The sequence below is a fragment of the Otolemur garnettii genome, unplaced genomic scaffold (genome assembly GCF_000181295.1).
Source record: "Otolemur garnettii isolate 467f Iridium unplaced genomic scaffold, OtoGar3 scaffold00032, whole genome shotgun sequence".
Classification (NCBI taxonomy): Eukaryota; Metazoa; Chordata; class Mammalia; order Primates; family Galagidae; genus Otolemur; species Otolemur garnettii.
This window is the reverse complement of record NW_003852427.1, coordinates 3,563,162-3,587,578: the sequence shown is the minus strand read 5'-3', so window position 1 is coordinate 3,587,578 and position 24,417 is coordinate 3,563,162. Positions and strand designations below refer to the sequence as shown.

Sequence of the window (24,417 nt, the reverse complement as noted above, 5' to 3'; positions counted from 1 at the left end):
AAGAATATGTAAGAATTAGGTCTTGTCCCAGGCCCTCAAAGGAATGGGTCTGGCTGGGGGGGAAATGCATTAAACAACTAGGACAAAGGAACAGAACAACTGTAATGATAAAGATGACTTTACCAGTGTGATGGAGAATCCAAGGAGTTACACTAGATACTGTTTCTGATTATAAGCCCAACTTACACCTGAGTGAAAATACACTACACAGAGAGGTGACCTGACTCCTCTGCAGTCACACAGCAAATTGAGACCTGAGGGAAAAGATCCCAACTCGACCCCTCGGCCCTCCTGGTAGATGGAGGGAGGGAAGGGAGAAAGGGGGGGAAGGAGGGAAATGGGGGCAGAATCAAGGAATGGAAGAAGGAAGGAAGACCCTTAAGTCAAAGGTGGGGCTCATGTTTCCTGAGCCAACAGACTCTTCACAAGGTTACTAAAGAGGGAAAAATTAACATTCAACTCAAAAGTCAGATATGGCCAAATCAACCTTAAGGCAGACTGCTTTGGAGGCATGCAGATTTGGACCCTTCTAAAAAAAGTGTCACTCCTGGGAGAAAAAGGCAAATATACATATTTAGTGAAAAAATGTAATAGTGGCAAGTGAAAGGAAAGGAAATGAGTAAGTGAAATTCCTGCAATGGACTGAATGTTTGACACATACACATACACATACACACACACCCCGCCAAATCCTATGTTGAAGTCCTAACTCCCCCCTCCCCCCACTTTGATAGCATTAGGAGGTGAGGTCTTTGGGAGATCATCAGGTAATGAACTTGGTGCCCTTGCAATCAGAGGCCAGAAAGCTAGCTTGCCCCCCTTCTGCCATATGAGGATCCTTGAGGCATCAGCAGCTGCTCCTTGAATGAAGGCCCTCACCAGAACTGAGCGTGCTGGCACTCAATCTCAGGCTTCCAGCCTCCAGACTTCGAGGAATAAATTTCTGTTGTTTGTTAAACCATCAAGTCTTTGTTGTAATAGCCTTACTAAAACAACTACAAAGAGAAACTATGAATGCAATGAACCCCCATATTCAGAGCTTCTGCTGAGTGTCCCCTACCCCACCCAGGCAATGCAAAGAATGCCACAGGAGGACAAGGCATGGTCTATGCCTGTGGAGGCTTCCTCCTCTTAATTGTGGAGACAAAACACGTAACTGAGGGGAAAAATTCTTCTAAGTAACAAAGACACCCCCAGCCTATGAAGCAAAGGTAGGGAAATAGGGAGGCCTGGAGTAGAATTGTGAGATGAGGCTCTGCCCTTGGTGCCTCTTGGCCTCCCCTCTGTGGGCCTCTCACTCTCAGACCCATTCTACCCCATCCCTCCCAACCTGGGGGAAAGGGCCTTACGTATGACACCAGAGAGCAGAAGCTAAGGCACTAAACCACCTGTCTCACAGCCAAACCAAAGACAGGAAAGATGAAGCAGAGAGCACACCTGGCTTCAGTGGCCATTCTGACTGCTGACCTGGGATAAGTACCAGCCTGAGACTTAAACAGCAGCAAGAGATGGGTCATTCTTCTCTTCTCAGGAGCAAACCCTTAGGCTGTCAATCTAGCCTAAGCAGAGCCCAAGTCCATCAGCTGTTTTCCTAAATTCTGAGAGAACAGCAGAGAGCTTTGGGGGAGGGGGGAAGGATTCCATTTAAAAGACAGAAGATGTCTATTTAAAACAGAGAGGTCTACTTAAAAATGAAGGTACAGCAGGATATCAGACCTCACACAAGTCAGCAAGGCAGCCCTGTGTTTGATCCGCTGTATACCTCTCTTCCCATTTATGTTTCTTCTCCTGGTACTCATAATTGCTCCCCCCCCCAAAATCAATAGTTTAAAAAAGAGAAACTCAATTTACCCAGAGGCTGCATTTCTTGCTTCCTCTAGCTATGGATGTTTCCAGGGAGAAAGGATGCATGGCTGAGTACCTCCCGTTTGGAAGGATTAACAAGTAAGAGTACAACCCAGCCTCACAGGCACCCCCCCACACCCCCACCTCCCCACCCCCTGTCAGTGCTCATGGAGAGAAAAGGCTGGGAGTGCCTGCTGTCTGCCTATAAAATCTCTCTAGTCAAAGAGATGACAATAGGTAATTTTTCTGATGATGAATCTTATAAAAAAAAACTATCTTAATTTTTTTCCAAAAGAAGTATCTGAGAAAAATATAGTGACAGACTTTTTCATACCACCAATATTCCCATGGCTTTTTATATATTTCCCTCAAGAGCTTGAGGTAAAAACATAAAACCACAAAATTAGACAACCAGTGACAGTTTAATCAGCAACACACACGAATAGCTAAAGAGTGCAGAAGAATCCCACCAGCTGTACGAAGTTAATTTCATGAAAAGCACACACGTATATGAAATTGCCAGCCCATGTTAATGACTAAAAAAAAATAGATCAAAGTAGAAAAACAATATAGACATGGAAGTTATTCTTACCTCGAGTAAAAAAGAAAAATTAAAAGCCTTAATTTGACACAAGAGACAATGAGGAAAAGCTAAAAAGGAGTAAGAAATAGTGAGAAGGGGCAGTTTGAGAAACCAAAATTTACAGACCTCACATATGGCTTAAATTATTTGAGCAAGAGGTTGAGAATTGTGTTTTTAATAGAATGAACAAAAGAAACACTGATACGCTCCCAGCTGACAGCAGGGGCAGAGCGACAGGGACAGGGGCACCATTGTTTGAGAACACTGGCAGGATTATTCATGCTAAACATGTTATAATTAAGGATCAATACAGGGCAGAGTCTGCTTAAATAAACTCCAAGGGCTTGTCTAGCAACCCTGCTAACATCATGTTGCATTTTATTAAATGATGTTTAGAATAAAAAGCCTGTTGGTTGGGCCTTGAAAAACTTCGTTTTAAAGAGGTATTCTTTGTGATCACAGCATTTGAGCTTCACGATAAATCCCTCACTTTACAAGAGGGAACCAACGGCGAAAACGTGAACCAGTGCTCAAGGTTATATATCGTGAAACTGTTGCTAATTCCTGATGTGGGTAGATAGACCAGGACCTTCTAGTATGCTAATCATTCGAGCATGGTTTCACAGTCACAGGTAAAGGGAGGAGACTGTATCTTCAGGTCTTACTGATAGGGTCAGGGTACTGGGGCCCTATCAATGGGCAATGCAGTTAGAGATGGTGTGTACAGGTGGCCAGGAGAGGATGGCTGATCAAAATCTGTGATGTAGGCCAGCCCTGGACTCTCATGTTTGGAAACTTCATCAGCAAGCACATATGCTCATGTGCATCCTAGAAGGCAGGTATTATGATCCCTAAAAATAAGAAAATTGAGGCTGAAGGAAATTAAGTATTTTGCACAAAGTCTCATTTCTAAAAACAGAGACAGGGTGGAAATGCAGATCTGGTTTCTAACCCCAAGGTCTGTCAATGCTACCAAATGGTTACTGAAAAGAAAAAATAAAGAGCATTCTAGGCAGGGAGCAAAGTATGGGACCAAGGACCAGTCTGGGTAAAGGAGAAGTTTGTGTATAGAAAGAGAAGACAGAAATTCAAAATGGGAAGTTGGAGTTAGCTTGTGGCCAGGCCAGGCTTTATGTGCAGTTAAGAAGTACCTTGTCCTACAGCCAGCTGGAAACCACAGAATTCTAAAGAGAAAGATGTAAGAAAGGAAGCAAAGAGACCACAGGATTTAAACAAGGTATCAGGGTTAATAAGGAAGAGGAAAAAAAATGGAGTAGTACACGGAGAAACACCAGAAGGAACTGCAAGTTGAAATTCAGGACTGTACTAATACGGCATTCTGGTCTCTCAAAGTAAGAACATTATTTTCTGAGTTGGTCTCTAAATAATCTCTAACATTTAATGCCTAGAAAATATCGTACTAAAGCCAATAATTTAAAATTTCAGGAATAATCTAGTAAGCTCTTTCCAGTGGGAAAGGAATAGCACTCCATAACTAGGGGCCCACACTCCTATCTGTCTGTCTTCTTCCTTGTCCATGTTGGGCCCTTTAACAAAGGAGTGTGCTGATAGGAATGGGACATGTGCAAGGCCACTGCATCAGCAACAGCTTCACTTCTTTGATAGGGAGAGGCTAATATTCAATGGTGGGACTGGGAGGGAGAGGGGTGAAGAAGGCTTGCCCCCTCCTGCAGCTCACAGGAAGGACAGGGCAGCTCAGAGGTGAGGTTTGGTCATGGGTCCTCAGTTATCTATACCCAAAGTCCTCCCTCTGCCCCCCTGTGCATTTGTCCTCAGGAACCTCACAGGGAGTGGCTTATGGCAGGATGGAATCAAGACTCAGGATCCCTGGCTCTCAGCCATCTTTCAGAATCTCTTTATACCCTGGAGAGAGCAGATGTCTTTACTGTTGCTACAGAATCTTCATTCAGGACTGCAAATTGATTCTTGATTCTATGAGAACAAACATAATTTTGTTTTATTTTTGTAAAAAAAAATTGCATATGCACAAATTTGAGTTACTTTATCTTTAGTTTATACTGGCAGATGAGTGCTTGTTTAAAATTAAAATTGAAGATTTTAATCTTCTAGCAACTTGTGGTTATCCACGTTCAGAAGAAACATGGATATATGTTAAAATTAATGGGATTATATTTATATACTTTTCCCTTCTCAATTTTTTTTTTAATTCAATACAGGGGGGATAGGGATCTTCATAGATTCAGAAGAAAAACTGGAACAAACGATTTCTCTCTGCTCTTTTCAGCAATCAGCAGCTGGGAAGAGAGAGCTGATCCTCATCACCTTTCAGTAGCAGACTACATTCTTTCCTCCATCAGCAGTTGAAGACGCCCTGCTGACCCGTTTCTCTTCACACTGACTCTCTCAATAAAAGCTGCATCCCTCTAAGGAAATACTAACTTATTCTCTGTATGTTGTGCCACTGTGATGCAGCTACTTAAAGAGAAGTGCAAGAACCTTAAATGAATTCAATAAAATGAAAGGCTATTTGTGCTGCTTATGGGTCACCCGACTCACAGCTGTGTGGGTCTAAATAGAGCCAGGACCACCATTCTTACCCTGACACAGAATCATAAATAAAGATGGAGGCTTATGCAGTATCAGAATGTATTCCCTTGTAAAGTCACATTGAATCACTGGCTTAAATGAAACTAGTGCTCCTAGATTGGGGGAAAGCGAACAAAACACACTATAAAAAAATTTTAAGTCCACTTGGTAAGGCAGTAATCCCCCAAACATCAGCATTTAGATTAAACTTATTTTTAGAGTAATAAGCTGAGTTAGTTAAGCCAGAATCTTACAAATCCAGCTGTTGAACAACACTTGTCAAAGATGTCAAAATGTCTATCAATATTTAGACAGTCACCTAGCCCTTATTCCTACGGGATTACATGGGTGGCTGAGAGACTCACATTTGACAGGTGCAAAAAATAAGATTATCTGTATGGGAAATACAACTTCTATACAACCCAGCAGTTTCTCTACCATTCTTCCCTGAGATACAGCCAGACTTCTCAAATAAAAGAATAGATTCACACTTTTACACAATTGCTGCTAAATATGTATGCTTTGTGAATAACCTCCCAATTCTTTAATACACACATAACCCAGAATACTGTTTATATTCATTCCAGAAGTTAAGGGGAGTATTGCTCCCTTCTAGGAAAACTGCCAGGGCCACAGCCCTTTCTAAAGCCAGTATCCCTTTGCCACAGCTGTTTGGAGCAGGAGAGAGCATCAGCACCTCTGAGACAGCCTGGTACCAGAAGGAATGGTAATTACTCCAGAACCTATCACACTCCTTTCCTTCTTTTGGAGTTTGGCCTACATACTGATTGTCAGTTAGGCTGTGGGGATGATAAAGGGAAGTATGAACAGAAGGAACCAGAGAGAGAAGCCAAAATGGAAATGCTGAGCCATGTGAATGGTCTCAAAGTAGAATACAGACCGACCAGCCACCAGTAGCACAGACATATCCAGGAGTTAAAATAGACTGAAACCATCTTCCTGCTCCTGAGTTAAATCCTGTCTCTGCAAAGTCCTTCCAGACTACTCTGTCATCCTAAAAGGCCCCTGGGATTCTTTGCAGATTTACCACATGATTGAGATTCTATTTATTTTTTTGTGCATCCTTACTTCAACTTTTCCTTTTTTAAAATAATTTGAGTAAGTTTCCATTCCTGTGATCAAAACAACATGGGCCCCATGGCAAGATGTCTGAAAGTGTTTCCTTTCTCTTTGTTAACTGCAGAACTATCTCAGATTTTCCAATAGTCTGCACATAACCTCACAAATGTAGGGCTACTTGGCCAAAATTTGCAATCAGAGAGACAAAAAGAAAATGGCTGGCAAAATCTCTCCTTTGAATTATCTTTAAATTGTTCTTGTTGCATTTTTCCTCTTAGTAAATTACTGCTGTGTGTAGACCGCAATCTGATTTCAAGTAGATGTGGGAGGTTTAGCTATAGTGAGTCAAAAAGAAAATGCAGCACCTTGTGGGAGCCTCAGTAGTTGCTCTATTCTCTGAGGCAGCAATAATCCTCTGTGACTTCTGTGTTGACACCAAGCCTCGAGGGACAAGTCTCAGAGTAGCACTACTGGATTCTTATGGTCCCAAAAGAACAATATTGGCTCCCAACTGTAGTTGCAGCATTGGGGGAAGGTCGGGTTATATTAGAAATTAATGAGTCAGATAGAGTGCCAGCACCTTTTCTAACTGTAATTACTCCTCCCTTCTCATCCTCCCCCCAAAAAACCAACTCAAACTCATCTCTGTAGCATGCAGTGATTCTTATTGTGGGGTATTCTGAAATGTAGGGAGACATACTGGTTAACACAATGACTTGGTTAGAGTAATATGGGCATTTAGTGAAGAAGGACTAAATACCATATAAAGGATTGTAAGTTCCACGCAACAATGAGTCAATCTATCAAAAGGCCACAAGAACCACCCTTGAAAAAACTGGGTCCTCTCAAACATTCAGGACACACAAAAGTGGTAATAAAAGCAAACTAAAGAGAAGAGGACATATAAAAAAAATCTATGGCTAACACAAAGCTTAATGGTGAGAAGCTAGAAGCTTTCCCACTAAGATCAGGAACAAGGCAAGGAAGTCCCTATCGCCACTTCTTTCAACATTGTTCTAGAAGTCCTACGTAATGCAAGAAGACAAGAAAAGATATACAGGTTGGCTAAGAAGAAATAAAACTATCTAAATGGAGATGAAAAAAATCATCTACATAGAATATCTGAAAAAATCAACAGGAAAAAAAATCCTGGAATTAATAAGCAATTATAGCAAGGTTGACGTATACAAGATTAATATATGAAAGTCAATCACTCTCCTCTATACCAGCAATGAACAAATGAAATTTGAAATTAGAAGCACAATACCGTTTACAGTAGCACCACCAAAAATGAAATACTTAAGGTATAAATCTAACAAAATGTATACAAGATCCATATGAGGAAAAGTATAAAACTATATTGAAAGAACTACTAAATAAACAGAGCAATGCTCCATGTTCATGGGTAGAAAAACTCAATATTGTCAAGATGTTAATTCTTCTCAACTTGATCTACAGATTCAGATTCTTGATCTACAGATTCAATTTCAATCAAAATTCCAGCAAGTTATTTTGCAGTTATCAACAACCTTATTCTAATGTTTTATTAGAAGGCAAAAGACCAGGACAGACACCACAATATTAAAGAAGAAAAAAAGCTGGGAGACTAACACAACCTAACCTCAAGGCTTATGGTAATATGAAGCTCCAGCCATCAGGGGAAAAGAACAGACCAGAACAGACCAGACAAAGAACAGATCAACAGAACAGAAAGAAGAGCCCAGAAAGGACAACATTCAATTCATCCTCAACCAAAGAGGAAAGCAACACAATAGAGTAAAGATAATCTTTTAAACAAGTGACTACATCACCTTTTCAATCTAGAACAACTAGATATCCCCTCCCCCCAAACACACACACACAAATCTAGACACAGACCTTATAACCTTCAATTCAAACTCAAAATGGATCACAGGTCTATATGCAAAACATAAAACTATGAAATTCCTAAGAAATAATATAGAAGTATACCTAGGTGATTTTGTGTAAGCCAATGACTTATAATATTAGAGATATGATTCATGGAAGGAAGAATTTATAACCTGGCCTTCTTTGTAATTAAAAATGTCTTCTTTCTGAAAGACAATGTCAAGAGGATGAAAGATAACCCACAGATTATGAGAAAATATTTGTAAAAGAGACATCTGGGAAAGATCTATAAAGCAAAATATACAAAGAACTCTGAAAAGCCAACATGACAATAAAGAACCTAATTTTAAAAATCATCTCATGATTTTAATAGATGTTTTGCCAAAGAAGATATACAAATGGCATACAAAAAATGTTCCACATCAGATGTTATCAGGGAAATCCAAAATAAAACAATGAGATATCAGTGTACACCTATAAGAATGGCCAAAATCTGGAACACTAACAACACCAAATGCTGGCATGGATATAGAGCAGTAACTCTCATTTATTGATGATGAAAATGAAAACTGGCAGTGGCCATTTCTGAAGACAGTTTGGCAGTTTCTTATAAAACGAGACATACTTTTACTATATGATACAGCAAGCATGCCCCTTAGTATTTACCCAAAGGAGTTATGAACTTACATCCACACAAAAACCTGCACATGGCAGGTTTGTTCATAATTGCCAGTTGTTTACAGCAGCTTTGTTCATAATTGCCAAAACATGGAAGTAACCAACATGACCCCTAGTAGGTGAATGGATGAATAAACTGTGGTCCATCTGATAATGGTATTATTCATTGCTAAAAAGAAATGAGCTATGAAACCATAAAGGACATGTAGGAAACTTACATGTGTACCACGAAGTGAAAGAAGTCAACCTGAAAAGGCTAAATACTGTATGATTCCAATATGACATTTTGGAAAAGACAAAACTATGGAGGCAATAAAAAGATCAGCCATTGCAAGGGATTCAGCAGGGGAAGGTGAAGAGGAGAGAAATAGGAAAAGCGAGAGCCCAGAGAAGATTTTTAGGGCAGGAAAAAGACATTGGTCCAAACCCAAAGAAAGTACAACACCAAGAAGAGTGAATCCTCATGTGAACTAGGGACTCTGAGCGGTAACGATGAGTCCATGCAGGTTCACCCGGCCATTCCGGTGGATGATGGTGATAATGAGGGGGGGCTACCTGTGTGTGGGAGCAAAGAGGCATATGAGAAATCTGTACCTTCCTTTCAATTTTGCTTGAACCTAATACTGTTCAAATAAACAAAGTCTTATTCAGAAAGAGAAAGAAAGGAAGGCAGGAAGAAGACAAGCAATGCATCAGAAGTCAATCAGTAGACCTGAGGCTCCTCAAGGATCAATCCCAGGCTCCCTTTACTTCCGTCCCCTCGTTTCCAGCAAAATGCTAACTGCCATGAACTCCTCATTCTCATTCCCTCTACCACATACAATCCTGGGCTTGGTTAACTCTAAATTATACATTCTAAAAATTGTATTTATATTTCCACATCTTTTCCATTTGTTCTAATTATGATAATTTTGAGCAACTAATATTGATAATATTAATAGATAATGTCAACTGAAAATTAGTCCACATTGCTAAAGGGCTTAATTACTAAATTTGTGCTATAAAATGTCTGCTGGAAAATTTGCTTGAGAGACTGATTCTTCAGGGGCTAACTCCTTAGAGGTTAAACTTGTGAATTAATACCCTCTTATGAAACACTTTTTTTGAGCCAAGCTGGGGCTTGGAAAATGAAGAGGTGAAAATTCTCTTGCCACCTCTTCCAGACTCTTTGTGAAGCTCTAGGTGGTATCAAAAGAGACATCTTGCACAAACAAGCCTCACCGCCGAGAGTGAGGGCAGACAGAAACCCAATAGAGACAGTTCAGCAGCCCTGGATTAAAGACCAAATACTTAAGAGGCAGAGCATTCGATCATGTCAGGGATGGGTCCATAGCAGACAGATGCCAAAGCAAGAAAAACAATTCAGCAAGATATACTCAGACTGAAAGTCTTCCCAGGATAGATATGCCCAAAATTCAATTCTGTTTTAAATGAGTTAAGGTAATGTTATAACAAGAGCACACTATTACTACGCATGTGAGCTTCTAACAAACAGAGGCAAAAGCAGTGCTATCTAATAGAACTTTGTCTAATGATGGGTATGCCCTATATCTGCACTGTCCAATACAGTAGTCACTAACAGCGTGTGGCTACGGAGCACTCAAGATGTGGCTAATACAAATGAGGAACTGAATTTTATTTCATTTTAATTAATTTAAATAAAAATAGCCACACATGGCTAGTGGCTACCATATTGGACAGTGCAAGAAAAGGTTTAGGCCATGGTTTGGGAAAATGATTCAAGAGGTTATCAAAGGAAATCTTACATATATTCTGGTCATGTGAAAAAATACTATCTCAGTGCCTCCCTGCCACAAACACACAGGCGAAATGTGTAAGAAACCACTAGATACAGCAGTGCTTCTCAAATTCCAGCATCCATCAGATCACCTGGGTGTCTTGTTACAACACAGATTATGCAGCCCACTTCCAGAAATCTGATTCAGTATGTCTGTACATTTCTAATATGTACAAATGACTCTGATGCTGCTGGTTCAGCACTAGAATAAAATCTGCAACATTCAAAACCAGCCCACTCCTACCAAAGTGGAGCTTCTTTTACTTACCACCTTTCTTCTACACCAAGGTGCCACTTTCTTCAAGGTACATAGAATCATTCTCAAACATTCTTACAAGTTTTGCTTAACATCTAGGACTATAAATATATGACAGAATGCAAATAATTAAGGAAAACTACCTATGATGAATTCCCCACATATTAGACCCCAGGTAGAGAGTACTTGTAAAATTTGTGAGTTATCAAGGGATAACTCAAACCTGTCAGGACAGTTTATATCTGATCTCTGCACTGGCCCTGTTTTACAGTTGAACTTGGGCTTTCTATTAAAATAATGTAGATTACGTCAGGTCCAGGTCAGTTTTGGCCTCTTTAACCATTCCAACACATGGTACTATCAGAGTATCTAAAGAATACCTGTCATATTAAAACATCTTATTTATCACTCAGCAGGCATATATTGAAGACAATCCCTTTCCATATTCCCAAAGAAGAGAAAAAATAGAAATGAAAGGTTCTAGAATAAAAATATACTTCTCCAAATAATCTCTGGTCTCTATTGTATCATCTGTAAAAAACTGATCTGGACCAGCAGTCATTCTGGAGGATTTTTTTTTTCTTTCAGGGATTACTTCTTTATGTCCTTTGGCCTGATTTCACATGAATCACTTTAAGAGACCTCCCTTAATCACCCAAATGCAAGTCTTTTTACTGCTCTTATGAACAGCCTTCTGTCTGCCTCATCCACTCTCCCCTTCCTTGACTTTGCAAAGCAAAGCCTTCATCCAGAGTATACTGTCACAATGAACCAGAACATGATGCCTTTGAATGAACTCAGAATCCAGTACCATCCATTACTTCCCGTATCCCTAACATCCAGGCTCCCACTGTTTCTCAGTTACTACCAACACAAAGAGTAAGAGTAACCCTGGAAATCTGGAAGGACACGTACCATTTCACACAATTTTTAGAGCCCCCAAGTAGTCACACAATATTGTACATGATTCCCTTCGGTTATTAATGTGTGCCTTCTTTACAGGTAAGGAAACTGAAGCAAAATGAAGTTAAATGATTAAAATTCAGTAGCAGAGAAACTCACAGCAAGATTAAAACATTGTATTTCTTCGACAGAAATTCTTACCAGGAACAATTTTTCTTCCCAGAAGTCATTTGGCAATGTCCGGAGACATCTTTGATTCTCACAACTGTAGGGGAAGCTACTAGAATTTGTGGGCAGAGGCCAAGAACAATGCTGAGCATCCTGTAATGTACAGGACAGTCCACACAAGAATATCCTGGCTCAAAAGACCAAGAGCGCAAAGTTAAGAAGTCTTGGTCTGCTGGCTTCTCTAGTGTTACTTTTTCAGTTCCTAATCAATAACTAAAGAATGGTTTGCCCCACAATTTAATTCTTGTACTACAGTCTTTACACAAAGAAATATGCCAGTCAAGTGCTGTTTATGGCATGCTATACTTTTTAGTTACTTATAAAATAGAGGATATACAGGTTCTACTGAGGAAAGTTAGCAAAGCCCAGCTCCCTTCTTTGAATGAGAAAACCCAGCAAAGACCAGCGTTTTTCCTTAGCAATCTCCAGGCCCTGAGCAATGGTCTATATCGGGCTGCTCACCTATTGCTGACGTGCTTTGCAGCTGCCCTTTCCCCGCTTTTATTATCTCCAAGTACTCCACAGCAATGATGGTGTGCATCTATTAGGATCTTCAAAGATCTGCATTGCCTAATTGCCTATTTTGTTCAGTAAACTGCACTCATTCCTGAGCCACGTGAGGCACCTAAGGCTATCAGCCTTTCTGGGTGCCCTCTAACAGCACCTGGGTACTGGGGAACTATCTACTAAGGGTATAGTGGTATCGAACCATGTTGCTTAAAATAACCCTCCATTTACCAGCTGAGTATTTTTTTAAACACCCCCCCCCGTCACTCTTTCCTAACCATCCTTAGCTCTGCTTTGATGTATATTAATCATAACTTTCTCTTCAAAGACTCTGGTTTTAATTTAGGCTCTAGACGTTGGAATGCTCAGAAAGGATAGCTGTGCTTTCCACCCCTCCTTCCTGCACCTCCACCTGAACTCCGAGTAGGCCACACCGAACAATGACTTCCTCCTTTAAGTCTGAAAAACCTTCAGCACAAACGAAAACTCAAAGCCAGCTTCAGCTGTGATGCTCCCAGTGCCTACACGCATTGCACTAGGGGCTGAAGACAGATGAGGAGTAAGTGGGCATGTGACTTTCAGTGATGCTGTATAAAATAACATGAAACAGGCAGACCATGGGCTTTGCTCCTGCCATTATCCACCCAGCTGGGAATTTTCAACTTTGAGAAGTTATTTCTTTCACGAAAAAAAAAGTGATTAGTGAAGGAAAAGTTAAGCAGAGTGATCAAATAAAGAAGGAAAATGGTGGGGGAGGGAAACGAGCCAGCAGAGCTAATATGATACGGCTACATGAAAATGAGAATCAGCCCCAGTGATCCTCACAGCCTTCTCAGGAAGCCTTAACAACCCTTCCTATATAAATCACATCCTATATAAACTCTTAAACAATTCCTGTGTGGAGATACTTCCATGCACAGATCCCATCCCATCACCTTGATCATGGTTTTCTCTCTGTAACTGGATTTGCATGGTAGCTATGACTTGAGTTAATCCAGGTTTAGGGAGAACAATTCTCATTGCACTGACCCCAAAAGACTGATGAAACATAAGCCTCTGGGACTTGGCAAAGCCAGAAAAACGGCAGCAGAGAATGCCTTTGCCTTACCCTGGAGTAGAGGGTGTAGAAGCCTTCAAACCCACTCACATCCTCACGACCCATCGGCTCTGCTGATTTTCATCGCTCACTCACTTGCATGTTGGACCCACCACCAATCGATCACCAACTGCCAAAGACATGAACGAATGTATTAGGCCAACGGAGCCACAACTTCAAGTCCCAAGCCACTGCTCCAGTGACTAAGTTAGAGTATACTAAGTGCTTAACACATAGATCCAAACAAGTATAACAGCTCAAGCTCAATACAAGTTCACTTCTGGTTTCTGTCTCCACACTGGACAGGCAGACATGTCAGCCAGTGGGCCCTGAGGCAGTGATCACGACACCCAGACTGCCATCTTTCAAATATAATTTCCAAGGTTTCCCTAAGGGTCCTAGCCATTCCAGCCAGCTGGGAATGGAAAACAGCACAGAGAAGCTTGCATGGGCAAGTTATTTTTATGGATTTTTTTTTTTCCCCCAAAAGTGAACCACAGTGATGTTCTACTTCTACTCACATTCTGTTGGTTGGTTAAAACTCAATCACATGGCCCTTGTTAATCCCTCAGACTACAAGGCAGCAAATAGTCTCTATTGTACAAAGCCAACTCCAGCCCAATGAAGAAGACAGAATTAGGTTTAGAGTACAGGCTCTGGGTAAGACACTAGCACAACAACCTGACCTTACTGCACTACTCTGAATCTCAGTTTCATCATCTGTAAAATACCCTGCCCCTCTTACAGGGTTAATGTGAGACTCAAAATGAAACAAGGCAGTACTCCTCGAACTTTAACATTCATTCACATCCTCTACGCATCTTGGAAAAAAATGCAGATTCTGATTTGGCAGGTCCCAGGTGAAGCCTGAGATTCTGCATTTCTAACATGCTCCCGGGTGATACTGATGCAGCTGCCTGTGGGTCATGCTTTGAGTAGAAAAGAGATATTTTGTAAACCATAAAGTGACTTGCAGAAATAAAGAATTATTAACGTGGTACCATTTATAATCAATTCATTGATTATAAATGAATTCCCAAATAGGTTGCATTTTAAGGATATATTTAGTCTGAGCATCAGACAGAATTTCATAGTCACAGGATTTCAGAAGAGAAAAAAAATTAAAGTGGTCACTACTCTTTTCCCTTATTTTCCAGACAAGGAAGCAAACTCAGAAATCAATATGCCTCCAAAATCTTACAATTCAGAAGTATGCCAGGATTAGAATGCATACATTTAACTTTTTGTTACCTAACATAATAAATTATGTTATTACATAAATCCAATTATAATCATATTGCTAACCAACAACAAATATTACTCTAACACACCCGAAAATGTACCAGAAGGTAGTGTTAACCAGCCTGGGTCCCAGGGTACCAAATGTAGGCAAGGTGTCACAGGACACAAAGCAAGAGATTTTCAAGTAAACTGATCTTCCAAATTCAGTGATCCCCACCCAAGTTATGTTTCACATGTCCATAGTGTGACTTGAACACAAAGTAACCTCTGTATAACTTCTGCCAAAAACAAGAATTCTAAAAAACCCAACAAGAATTTTTATTTTAACCATATGCAAGCTCTAAGTCACTTCTATTTGGAGACGATTAGAAAGAGAACTTGGGGTTGCAAACAGAAAAGGGAAATAAAATAATTAGCTGAGGAGAAGCATTGATTTACAGGGTTAAACCCTGGGTACAAATAAAGGAATATAAAGAGATTTTAATCCCTGGCATGTAAATTATTTTGCACATCTGAGAAGATCACGGTAGAACCTAGGCCCTTACAGCCGAACACCAGACGTAGTACCTCAGAAATGAAAAAAAGAAGTCATAAAGAAAGAAAGGCAATAAATATCTGGAAATCAAATCACACTGGGGAAAAGGGAGCCCCTTGGGATGCACATCATCACCAATGAAACAGTGGGAATTTAAAAGTGTTTTGCTAAAATTAGGAATACTTATTGAACAAGCAATGATACATGGAAATCAATTCTTGCATATCTATTATTCATTTAAGATGGCTAAAATGCTATTATTATCATCTTCATTTAGTGAGAAATTTTTTAAAAGGTAGAAATGTTCCTTAGAACCACCACAGGTTGACTTCTATACGCCCAGCCCTCTTCCACCATAATGTTTTTAGCTCCTCAGTCAAGAACTCCCTCATCCTGGCAATTTTCCAAAGCCAACTAGTATTCTTATCCTATTTTTGCACCATAGTCCCCTTTGGTAGTCTGATGAAGCCTAAGGACTCTCTCCCCAGTATAATATGTGTAAGATAAAATACATAAGATTACAAAGGAAATGAATTCTATGTAAACACTCTTCTCTCCACAAAGATCTTAAGGAGTCCATGAACCGAAATTAAGAACATCTGATTGGGGGGTGACTCTTCTAGGATGATGAATGTTTTTTCTTACAGGAAACAGTATGTGCAGAAAAGTTTAGCAAATTCTAAGATGCAGAGTAAAGAATACTTCTCAGAGTCAGTTAGTGAAGAAAAAAATGATCTGTAAAGAGAAGCCTGACCTTGAATTTCTGCCAAAACTCAAAGCGACTCGTGTGTGGCATTATAATCCTACTACATTAAGGAATTACTCAGAAAATTTTCTTGGTCCTAGCCCCGTCCACAGAGCACATTCTGTGGCATGATGGCAGGTGAAAGTAGGCAGCACTGGCAAAGGGGAGACCGGATGGAGTCCTCTAGCTCTGTTAGGTTGGTCTAGTCACTCAGTTCTAAGTTCAAATTCCCTGTCTATAAATTCAGAAGGGTAAATCAAACCATTAAGGGTTTTTTTTTTCCTATTCTGAACTCTCAGGATTCTAAGATAAATACATGATCATGTTTCTCTGGGAAGAAACATTAGCAAGACTTCTTTTTGCCCTAGGCTCACCGTGTGAAAATTACCTGCTAAGTGAGAATTTTTTTGAGACTTCAGAAATAACTTATGAGAATCACCTGATCATAGAACTTCAGGTTTGGAAGAGATTTTTAAGGAACACCTATAATACTATGTTACCAATCCCAGTGAACAGGGGAGAAAAATAAAGTTAAGAAAGGTGAAGAGATTTATTATTTGTGGTCAGAAAATGAGGCAACATTAGTGGACTGTTGTGACTACTGCTATCTAGCACCAGCACATTTAGCATTGGTAGTAAAAACCAGAAATAAACCCAGGAAGAGGATGGGAACTACACAAACAAGCAGGTAACTGGAGTAATGGCCCCCAGGGTCAAAGCTGAGGCCTCATTATGCTCTCTAACCTCCCCATCACTGGCAAAGCACCCACTTTTGTCAAATTTCATGTCCACAAAATTCATCTCAAAAAAGAGTCAACAACAGTCAAAGGATAGTTATTTCAAAAAGAAGGGAATGGATGAATGAATCCTGGCTAATAAGGTCAATAAAATCAAACGTCAAGTTTGGGGCTATTAATACAATCTGGAAAGGTCAACATCAGCTAAGAAAATATAAAAACATTTGTTAGGAATGTTCAAGTTTTGGAAGAAACTAATTCAGAGTAACTTTGATCCATCATCTGTGGCCAGCCTTAACATAGAGTTGATGATTTTGTTAGCATTATTTTTACTAATACTCTGACTGCTGTCTCAGTGAATGTTAATTACTGGCTACTGCTCCGATTTTAGTCAGATGTACATTTCCATAGCCCCATCCTCGTGTGTAGACAGGCTTCACATACAAAGAATTAGAAACAATGAAGTTGGTGGAAATGATTTCAATATCATGTTTAATTAACCAAACGTGCATGCCAAGAGCTCTTAAAGCTGCATACTATGATGCTTAATTATCAGTTTATTCTCTCCCTTCTCCCCTCAGAAGCACACATGAGTGCAAAGTTATCAAAGGCATTCCTCAGACCTCACAACACACATTATCCCTACCTTATATAAACAGTTATGGCCTTCAGAACTATTCTGAGACTCTCTTTGACCGGGAGCAGACACAGCATTTCAAAATCTTCTAGACCAGAGGCTACCCTCTGATGGTTCGCCAGCTCCAGCTTGCGTCTCCTACAGGGATTCTCAGAGACAGCAGCGCCATCTACTGGTAGGGAGGGTACAACTTATTTTCTGGAAGTCTGTGGGTGGCATGAGCCAAGGACCAGAAAGAATGGCAGTCTAGATTTGGGTTTTTGTAATCCTTTCTTTTCCAGAGGACATTACAAGCACACCTGATGCTTAACAACCTGAGACATGCAACCTCCACAGGAGGCTGCATCATGTGGATAGCAGGTCCTCTGGAAGCCACATAAAGACCAGGCAGGCTACCAATACTGAGGTAGCTCTGCCTGGAATTGCCTCCTCGAGGCTCCAAAGGCTAGCAGCAAAGACCCACTAGATTAGACATTTCCTGGCACTCCTCTTTCCCCATGGCTTCCCCATCAGATGATCTCACCCAGTGCCCCCCACCTGTGGCACTGTTATCCAGTTCTACCTCACAGCGTGCATCCTCTGGAAGGAGCTCAGACCCCTGTCAATGTGAAGGCTCTTACGTTTACACAATGTGACACAGATCCTCCTCAAAGGACACTGCTGCTTAGACATGCAGGGCAGACTCTAATCTCTGTCATTCACTCTCCATCCTCCCCACCGCTGACTCAGGGGACAGAAACGACAGAAAGGAAATGATTTCTTCGTTGTTGCTTTGAGAGCACCACCAGTGGGCTTTTATTGAATCAGAGAATAAAACCTTGTCCTATAGGTCACTGAGGTATGTTACTTCCCTCAAGATGAGCTAAGCCTGCCAATCTTCCTCGTGACCCTTGCATAACCTAATCAGCTTTTCTCAACCTTTTCAAAACCCCTGCCTCCCTTCCACAGACTAAATATAAACACCGCACGCCCTCTGTGTAGTTTATATAACAAAAATGACAGTTTTCTTAAAAGTGTATACCTTTTTAAACTATGCCACCTACCTCACCCTCAGAATTTTCTTCACCCCTCCACTCAATCCCAGCTTAAAAAAAAAAAAATCACTGAACAAGTGTTGCATTATTCTTATGAATTTGCTTTATGTTCCCATCTACCAGATGACAACTGATATTTCAGTTTACTAAGGTCATCTGTATATTCCCAGTCAGCTTTGCAGCAACTTCTGTTCTTTTACTTTTACTCATCTTTAAAAAACATCAAAAAGTTGACTTAGTACAGTTGGTAAATCTGAATTTGATCCCCCTAACAAATTTAAGTATTTTTTCTTCAAAAAAAAACCTTTCCTAGTGAATTGATTTCAGGCATGGGGTGTGTTTTATATGCTTGAAATCATATGGTTTCCTAAAGAAACATAACCGCATGGGGAAGGTGAAATAAAAGGGCTTTTAAGTGGTATCAGAATGTTTTGGAGAAGTCAGGTAGACAGATCCTTTGTCCATTTCATATCAGAATAAGTTCTGACGAATTACACTAGAACTCCAGAGCCAGCAAAGTCTTCATAATGACAACTGAAATCATTTCTTACTGATACTACAGGTACAGCCAACAAATTAACAAGTTAGTTCATCAGTGGAAACCTGAAGGGACGTTTTATGTTTCACTATAAAATGTACAACATGCCCTTGCTTCTGCACATCTGAGGAAATGGAGGAGACGCAGGGAATATCTTGCACAGTTTTACTTGCTCTTCAGGCCCTGGACACACCCTCCCCTTTTAAAAGTATGGTATAAAAGCGACATCACTCCCCCTCCACCTCACATACACCTCTTCTGGCAGCCAAAGGGTCTTCAAACACACACTTTTCAAAGAAATAAGGAGGTCTGAACAGGTTTAATTGAGATCCAGCTTTCCCTTGCCCTACAGCCCATTAACAGGCTGGAAATAATCACCTGCTTGGGTGGCCCCTTTCAAACCTCAGTTTACAGAAATTACCACCCTCTCCCACCAGAAATCTTATCTTCTTGGAGAAGAATCTGTGATGGTCTGGTCTGCAGTTCACTGCAGGCATTTCCCTCCTCACCATTTACCAGTCATCAGTTACACAGGAATTCCTTTTTGTAGCCTCTCATTTAGACTGCTCCACCAATGTGCCCAAGTGCTGTTTTAAAAATTATTTAAGTCTCTTGACGAATCTCTGAATTCCTCTGGCAGGTTCAAAGCATTCAACTGCGGTGAAACTCTGGGGCGAGAGCTGGCGTGCAGGTCCGGGGGGCAGAGAAGCCGCCTCCGGGCAGCACCGGGACTTAGTCCACTGGTGATGCCGCCCGCCCGGCCCGCACCGAGCCAGAAGGGCTCTTCGCACAGCTAGCTGCGCTAGGAATTCGGCTTCGCTCGCAGCCGCCGGATTAGTTCGTCTCACCATCTCGGCCAAAGTGACAGTACGTTTTTTTTCCCCCTTCATTCTCCCATGTGACAAGTCCCATTGCATTAAAGCCACCTCCACCTCGGCCCAAGCCCAGGTCCAGCGCCCGTGACACCCCCACCACCCGCACCCTTTACCTGGGGAGGGAGCTGATGCCAGCAGCCCTCCGGGAGGGAAACAAAGGCGGAGGCAAGGCTGCCAGGTGGGTAACTCCCCTCAGGCAGACCCGGAGCCGCAGTAGAAAGGATGGGGAGATGCATTACAGGGTAGAAGAAGGGAAACTGAGGCAGCGAGGGGGATGGCTGAGCCGGGACTGCATCTCTCCCTGAAGCGAGGCTCCCCAGGCAGGCAGACTCCAGACCTTCCCCTGCCCCTCCTAGCTGCTTCGCTCAAGCCGCTTGCCCGGACCGGGCCAGGAGGGACAGCAAGAGTCGCCCCGCGGCGCCGCTTACCTCGGGAGAAGCGCTCCGGCTCCCTCCGACGGCTACGGAGAAAGCCCCACCGCTCGCGCACGCGCTCTCGCGCCTTCGCCCCTCCGGCCCCCACGCGCGCCCCTCCGACCCAGCTCTGGCCCGCCCCCTCCCTGTCCGTCAGCGTCCACGAGAGCCAATCCGATCGCACGGAAGGCCCAGCTCTAATCACGTGGCCTGACCAGCCAATCATGAAATTGCCCTCGGCAGCGCCCGCTCCGATGTCCCTGGGGGTTTGGTTGCTACCAAGCTGAGCGGGTGCGTGGTGGGCACAAAGGGTTGAGCTCTGTTTTCTGGTGACTGAGTAGCACTCAATTTCTCAATTACCAGATCAATTGATTTATCAAATTCTAATAGAAATAGAAATCACCTAGGTATCTTGTTAAACTATGGATTCTGGTACAGAAAGTCCGGGGTAGGTATCTGAAATTCTACATTTCTGTTATAGCAAGCTCCCAGGTGGTAATGACGATACTTCTAGTCTGAAGACCGCGCTTGGAGTAGCACCTGTCAGGTTCCATGTTATTTGGAAGTTTCACGACCTTTTTTGCGCTTCCTCTGATGATGGAAATCATTATAGTGACTAACTATGGGATGTTCTGGTGATTCTTGTAGTTTGGGGACCAGCTGAAGGAAGGTGTTAGTTTAATTCCCACATTTCTCATCCTTAGACTACGGAGCAGCAACCTATGCCAACCTGGTGAATGGAGTGTAGAAACCAGAAGTGGAGATGGAACCCTTATCAAAGAGAAAACCACTGGGTCTGCATTCATCCTAAAGTATTGGGCACATGTGATTGTGCTGGACTTGGCCAGAGTGGTGACATAAGTATTCCCTACCTTATACAGTCTGTGATATCACTACACGGGCAAGCTCAAAAAGAAGCATATGGAAAAAAATATACAAGGAACTAATGGTCACAGCACCCTGGACAATTCAGGTGTAAGCCAAAGAGACTATGTAATAATCTGCCTTGGGGATCTTGAAAATTGTCCTAAGATTCTTGTCAGTAATTACATAGTCAAGAAGTTAGGAAGCCCAGTGCCTCTCCCATCTCTCAAACTTGACCTAAAACCTCAGTGTTTTCAGACTGGCCAGCTAGAACGTTTGTTGTTCAGCATAGTCAAACTCTTATTTCCCAATAGTGTAGCAAGGTGGTTCAAAGAGTCTTAAGTGCTAAATTCTCCAAAACTCTCTTCCTCCATTTGTTCTGATCAAGTGATACAAGTGCTGGGTCAAGCAGTTACCTCTCACTATTCATCAAGGTGGTCAAATTGTCACTTACAGAAAGTCAGGTCTCTCTGGCTTCTCAGCCCCAGAAGTGAAGCCCACGTGTTTATCACATTGCCCCTATCAGAGATGGCATTTCACAAAACTCAGAGTTCTGTGGAACATATTAAATCTATCACAACAACAGTTCAGGCTATGGTAGGAGTAAAGAAACATTTTCGCAAGAAAAACCGGTATGAAAACATCAAAGTAAGTTTCCTTTGCTAACATGAAACCAGTGGTTCTCAAGCTTAGCTGTATGGTAAATATTTAAAGAAATAGATTATGGGGCCCTGCGCCTGGACATCTGCTTGGAATGAGGAATGGAGTCTGGACAGATAATAGATTTAAATAGTTCCACCAGTAATTTGATATCCAGCCATGCTTGAGAATACCTATATAAGCTGCTAGATCAATGGACTCATCCTTTAACAAGGAAAACTTAGCTCTGCATCACAAATCACTAATGACATAAAAACTCAGTAAGCAGAGGGAAGTTTCCACATAATTTTTGAGAATCGATTTTTAAAAGCCCCCAAATAATTCATGGGTAATAAATACTTCAAAGACTATTCAGTGGAACAAATGGAAAAGCTAGGTCCACAACTAGGTTTAATTCCAGTTGACTTAATATTTCATAAAGAACCCACTGTCTTTTGTTAACCATGCCAAACTGCTCAGCTCTCTCGTGACAGCTTCACTTGTTTTGTCCCCTTCTTAACAAGAACAAATTTCCAGTTGAGCATTATGAGGAGTTATTCTCTAAGCCTTTTCCCAACATGTGGAACAAAATCACCTGAGGTACTTGTCAAAATGCTGATTCCCAGGGCCCAATGCAGAACCCTCTCTTATGCCACAGTTCTGAAGCTAGGACTGGTTAAATTTAAGTCCAAGTTATACCTTCTGATACAGGACACCTATGTACAAGCAAACCCTCAAGTAAAATAGCTATGCTATTAGTATAGCTTTCTATGCTAGCGAAATAAAAAGAGTTGAATCTATTTTAAAGGACTACAGAAAATTCTCAATTCTCTTTACTGGTGTTTTTACCAAATTCTGTTATTTTGTAAAGCAAAGTGATGTATGCTTGGATCCTGGAAAAACAATTGTTTCACAAAGTTTTCCTATGAAGTAATATTTGCTACAATGGGATATGGCCTACTTGATTTTAACCTAAATTAGTAAGATCCCCTTAGAACAGCGGTTCTCAACGTGTGGGTCGCGACCCCTTTGTAACAATGAAAATACATCCTGCATATCAGATATTTACATTATGATTCCTAACAGTAGCAAAATTACAGTTATGAAGTAGCAACGAAAATAATTTTATGGTTGGGGGTCACCACCACACGAGGAACTGTATTAAAGGGTCGTGGCTTTAGGAGGCATTCGGAAGGTTGAGAACCACTGCCTTAGAACATTACACCAGCAGGCGTCTTGCTCAAAAGTGACTTGACTTGTGATTCTAGAAATATGGAAGCCCAATGTGTGAGCCTGAAAACTAGCTTTCCTCCTTCCCTGACACTTTTAAAATATATTTCACAGCATGTCAAATGGGGGAGAAATTTTTCTCACCTTGTAAACTTGTAGCTTTAGCTATCGGGTAAAGTAAGGACAGTTTTTACTGATACTTAACTAGTACAAATAATGCAAATTTTTCCACTAGAGAAAAGAATTTATTTTTCTCTTTATGGGTGTCATCATTACAGAGAGAAGCAACAGGAAGGAAAGAGATTCTTGAGAAAAGATCATCCGGGCTGTCATTCATTTTTTGGTTTTCAGTTTACTTGCATCATGTACATAACCTGGCTATCTTGTCTCAGGAAATGGGTATATTAGTATCGGATGTGAATGAGCTCAAGGAAGGTTTCCTACTCCCCACTCCAGAAATGACTCAGTGAGAGATTTAGGTATGTTTGGAAAGAAAGAGATAAGATAAAAGCCACCCACCAATCTGCCGAGTCCCAGAAATCCCCCCATTGCTCTGTTATAATCAGGACCCCCATAGACTGCTTTATAATTGGTAATTAACTTTTTATTTCTCTAATAATAAATAGCTTCTCTAAACCTAATTGATTTCATTTGTGAGGTCTCATAGATTACCCAAGATTCTAGTCTCCATCTGTCATATTAAGTCCAGCCAGCAAAACATTTGATATCTCTGTATCTGTGTTTTAATAACTGATAACTTTTCCCATTCAGTGTGTCTATGTACAGATTTAACCTAACACAAAAAAGCATTTTGTACAAATGTTGGTTTTCCTTATGTTCTCTTATATTTTTTATGAAATACATGTATTACAGATTTTAAATGTGTATACATAGATAATATATGCCCCTCTATACTCCTTCAACTTAATAAAGATATAATATACTATAAATACAGCCTAAGCCCCCATGTACCCCCTCAACAAGCTTATTTTTTAGATGGAAATTTCACACTTATGAAGGTTAGCCACAAAGGAGAAAGAATGGTTTACAGGAGGAAATACCATGTTACATGCATGTAATAGACAACACAAGTATAAATGGGCAAAATTCTTGTTGACTAAAATGTTTGTTCTTGTCAAAATTCTTGTTGACATTCTAAACTGATATAGAAAAATGTAAGAGCTAGAAATCCTCTGTGGCCCAACACCTATATTTTACAATTACAAATTTGGACATAGAAAGCAAGTGACCCTTAGAAAACAACACATATTTTGGAGCAGAGAAGAGGTGAGGAATTTGGTTACCAACACAGTAGTTGAGCCCTACCTCTTTTCCCATTTTAAGAGAATCTATCACCATTCAAAAGAAAAAGTTTTCTGTTACAACAGAGGCACATAACATTATAAGAAAGCATATAAGAGGAATACCAATTCCAACTGATGAAATAAGGGAAGGCTTTCTCCAAGAAGTGATGCCTGAGCTGAATTCCAAAGAACTTGTAAGAGTTAACCAGCTGT

General features: G+C 41.0%; 1 protein-coding gene across 2 annotated transcripts in view; it reads right to left on the bottom strand.

Moving 5' to 3' along the window:
• TMEM108 (transmembrane protein 108) overlaps window positions 1-20,216 on the bottom strand; it is a 312,965-nt gene extending 292,749 nt beyond the window's left edge. Inside the window, exons 1-2 of one of the 2 annotated variants that reach the window (XM_003789399.1) lie at window positions 20,183-20,216; window positions 13,424-13,541 (exon numbers count right to left, since the gene is read on the bottom strand). The gene's annotated coding sequence lies outside the window, so the exon portion shown is untranslated. The remainder of the gene's footprint in view (window positions 1-13,423; window positions 13,542-20,182) is intronic. The other variant, XM_012804930.1, reaches the window with a different exon arrangement.
• Window positions 20,217-24,417: the final 4,201 nt, after the last annotated feature.